Consider the following 4,437-nt stretch of genomic DNA (forward strand, 5'->3'; position numbering starts at 1 on the left):
AGTGCCAAAAGTTTGACAAGCTCATCCATCGTCCGGCCATAGACTTGACGGCCATCCACAGCCCAATACCCTTTGCCAAATGGGGCATGGACATACTTGGGCCTTACACAACGGCACCAGGCGGCAAGCTCTACATATTGGTAGCTGTGGATTACTTTACCAAGTGGGTAGAGGCGGAGGTGGTCAAAAACATCAAGACAAAAGATGTCATTTCCTTCATCTGGAGGAATTTTATCACTCGTTTCGGGGTGCCCATGTCTATGGTTTTTGACAATGGTCCTCAATTTGAGACGCCTCAACTCAAGACTTGGCTGGGAGACCAAGGGGTCTCAAGCTTCTTTGCATCAGTCGGCCGGCCTCAAGTAAACGGTCAGGTCGAAGCCTTCAACAAGCTAATCTCAGACGGGATTAAAAAGAAAATTCAACGGGCTGGTGGCCTTTAGGCGGATGAATTACCACACGTCCTCTGGTCCATTAGAACGACAGCTAAAAGGCAACTGGAGAAACCCCATTCCTCATGTTGCATGGTGCAGAAGTTGTCCTGCCCATTAAACACTATGAGCCGACTCTTCGAGTCATGTTATATGACAAAGAAGTAAACTGGGAGGCCATGCGGCTGACATTGGACTCACTTCCTGAACGCAAGGGCAATGCTGCCTTGCGCCATGAGATTTACCGTCTGAGAATGACACGGGCTTACAACAAAAGAGTACACAAGCGTCCTCTCAAAGTGGGGGACTTTGTGCTACGGAAAATGGAGGCAGTCAGTAGGGCGAATGAGCAGGGAAAGCTAACCCCAAATTGGGAAGGCCCCTACCGAATATATAAGGAAGTAAGAGACGGCACCTATCGCCTGGAAGAACCAGACGGTAGGTAGCTGGCTAGAACTTGGAATGTAGATAACTTGAAAAAGTACCATTTCTAAGTACGAATGTAAAAACCTCAAATTTTGTCATTTCAAATTTTGTTAATGAGAATATGCCTTCATTTCCCAACTTCTTTTCTATTAGCGTCGCCTGTACAAAATACAGACGGCCAATGTATTTGAAAAGCGTCTGTCCCAACAGCAGACGCCCCAATCTCTCTGAAGGATCCGACTATTACTTACGAAGAAAACAAGCGGATTATTCTTCTTAAGAAAAATTAAGTTAAGTTAAGACTTAGCATCTTATCTCGACAAGGCCTATGGCCGGATGCGCCTGTTTTTAGCTCTTGGGACAAAATAGGCGGAGGCAAAGCAGGCGCAGGTTATATTGTAAGCAAATTTGCTAAGTCAAGAATTTTGTATTTCGTTTGTGCCAATGGCCGAATGAAAACAATTATTCATTAGCTCCGGATGGCCGTCTGTCGCATGGTTTGGGGCAATCACCATAGTGATTGATTGACTTAGAAACCATGCATACTCTTCCAAGTATCAATAATTTCTAAGTCAATAAATCCAATCAACCGAAACCACTCGACATCCGTCCAGGGGCAAGAACATTCGCATGGTATACAGGTTATAATACTTAGCTAAAAAACATGCAAAGAAAAAATTTTAAAGGAAAACAATATGAATTAACTTCAGCCAAACGACCGAAAGTCCTTGAATTAAAAAGCCCAATCGCCACCAGACGACTGGGTAAGATTGTTTGCTGGCAAAGCAAGAGAAACTGTTAATTTACCCGACGCCATGGTCGGTAAAGATACACAAATACATGGCGCACAGGCCGGAAAGATAAATATATGGCCATTCGGCCGCAGAAAGACAGGTAAAGCTTAAAGATCAGAGGAGCTTCTCAACATCGGCATTCGCGTTTTCCTCCGGCTCATGCTCTCTATTTTCCTCACCCTCCTCCTGATCATCCTCCTCCTTGTCCCCAGACGAGCCGCCAGGCAAGCTAGACTCCCCCGAGGCACCCTTGGCAGCCGCATCCTTCTCGACCGCCTCTTGAGCCTCTCTAAGGATACGACCATTGAACTCGTCATTAGCCTTATCAAACTGGACCTTCCAGGTTTGATAATCGGTAGACGGCTGAGCAGCCGCCCATGCCGCACGCATGATGACTTTGTTGTCGTCCATCATTTGTTTGACTAGGGCTTGTTTCTCCTCCTCCATGAAGGACCTATACTTGGTCAGGAGTTGTTTCTCCTGGTTGCTCAGCCGACCTCTGAGTCTCTTGACCATCGTCTCTAGGCTAGTCACTTTGGACTTCACCTCCTTAAGGTTGTCCAGCTGCTCGTTGAGGCCCTTGACCTGGTCCTGGAGCTCCCTCACCCGCTGCTTTGCCGCGTCCAAGTTCTGCTGAACTTGCAGGTTGGCAGACACCTGGGAATACAACATATCAAGTGTCAGAATCTCATTTTGAGCAATCTCAAACTTAGCTTTGTCCAAAGTAGAGGCGGCCCGAGCATTCGCTGCCTTTACCTCCCTGGTCTTCTCGTTGAGGGGCCCTTTGAGACCGCTAACGCGCAACATAGCCTGAAAGCGCCCCGATCAAAGAAACATGTCAGTAACCATTCGACAAAAATATGTATATAAGTTAAGTAGTAAGGAATTGTACCTCGCCAAGAAGCGCCAGAATGCCATCTAGATGCAGGGTGCCGACTCCTCTGATGGACGCCTTGTCCTCAGGGTCAAGCGACCTGAGCATCCGCTTGGCCATCTAGAGGACAGTTGACCTGGCTGGGGCATCTATCAAACAAATACAGCTAAGTCAGAAACTGAATATTGTGCCCTTTATGAAGTGCATTGTCGAATGGTCGGATGGCTTACCTCCCTCTACCCCAGCAGCTTCACTGTTGCCTGTTGTGCCGCCAGTAGTGGTGAGTAGCGTTTTGCCACTCTTCGACACTCTTTGAAGTGCGTCCGGCTTTGATGGTGTTTTGGTAGGGGAAGAGGCGCCTGTCCCCTTCTAGGCAGGTTTGTTGGCGACGTGTTTCGTCCGGCTCTGGGAGACGTCGCCAGCCGCCTGCTTTCGCAGCTTGAGGTCCGGCTGAGAGGAAGGGGGGGCTTTGATGAAGCACTCTGAAAAGAAGTCCAAGTATGAGTTTCATAAACAAAGTATGAGAATACAATTCACTAAGGGAAGCCTTTGCAGACTCATTACCTTAGGAGTGCCACCTGGCGGCTGCCCATTCGTCTGTTTTTATGTTTGCGCGGTAGAAGGCGGCGAAGAGGGCTGGTTTCTTGTGGACCGGAAGCTTTGTCATTGCTTTATCTACAACAAGAAACAAAGTGTTAGCAAAAAAGACAAATAGTCATAATTAAGCAAAAGGTAATAAAATCATACGGCCAGCTACCTCTCGGCATCTCAATACTTAGCCCACAGGCAGACTAGTACGTCCCGTCCGAGGGCCACTCGAATCGGGGAATATAGCTCTGGGGGGTGACCTCCTTAACCCTCGTCTCTTTGTTCGTCCGGATGGCCAATGAGAAGAGGACCTGGTCAAAGATCTCCTCTTAGGCCCGCCTGGGAACAGGCGGAAGAGCCTTTTTCCCAGCTAGGAGGAGAGGATATTAAGTCCAGCGGTTGTACCGCTTGTTCCTTTGGGCTTCTGGGGAAGAGACTATATAAAACTTGGTCCGCCAATCCTTCCATTTGTTCTCTTTCCCCAGCGTCATCATGTACTTGGTATGGTTGGTCAGCGTAAACCAGCCGATACCACTTAGATTGGGCGTCCTGCTCAGATAGTGCATATGAGCAAACGCCTCAAAGCTGGGATCCACCTCCAGCATCTTGCAGGCGGCAAAGTAGCCCAAGATATTTACCCAAGAGTTGGGGGCTAGTTTCCAGATACCCAGCTGATATCCTTCCAAGATCCTCTCCACGGCCAGATGGAGAGAAAAGCGAAGTCTTTCCAGGATGGCCGCCTCGTAGCAGCCGAAACATTGGTCACCATAAACAGGCGTCTCAGGCCAGGTGACCGTGTCTTCACCATCCGGCACAGATAGAAGATACCCATGCCCCATGACATGAGTAGAAAGAAATTTGGGAAGATCATCCGACATGATCTTCCGCCTGCCTTCCGGAACGTGCAAATAGTAGGGCGCACGTTCATGCCGCCTTGAAGCAGACGGCTCTGCCCAACCCTCTCCCTTCTCAACGGAGAGGGACTCTCTAACAACCTTTAAGTTTGACTGCGCCTCCTCTAAGTCAAGGGGGACGCAGTTGGAAGACGATGACGCCGAGTCATCAGAACTCTCATCGGAGCTAGGGGACCGCCGGCTATTGCCAGCAGTGTCCTCCCCCAACTCATCATCCGGCACTAATCCACTCGGCCCGGGGTTCTCAAATTCCTCGTCGCACTCTTCCAAAAATGAGTCATTTGGAGTGCTGACGGTGCTAGGCGGGTCTCTGCTAACCTCAAAGACAGGCACCCTAATGGAGCCAACGGAATTGACAGTCTCACTGTTCGAATGGTAAAAGCTACCATCCGCTCTATATCTCCTGGTCG

This window comes from Chenopodium quinoa, unplaced genomic scaffold (genome assembly GCF_001683475.1).
Source record: "Chenopodium quinoa cultivar QQ74 unplaced genomic scaffold, ASM168347v1, whole genome shotgun sequence".
NCBI classification, from domain to species: Eukaryota; Viridiplantae; Streptophyta; class Magnoliopsida; order Caryophyllales; family Amaranthaceae; genus Chenopodium; species Chenopodium quinoa.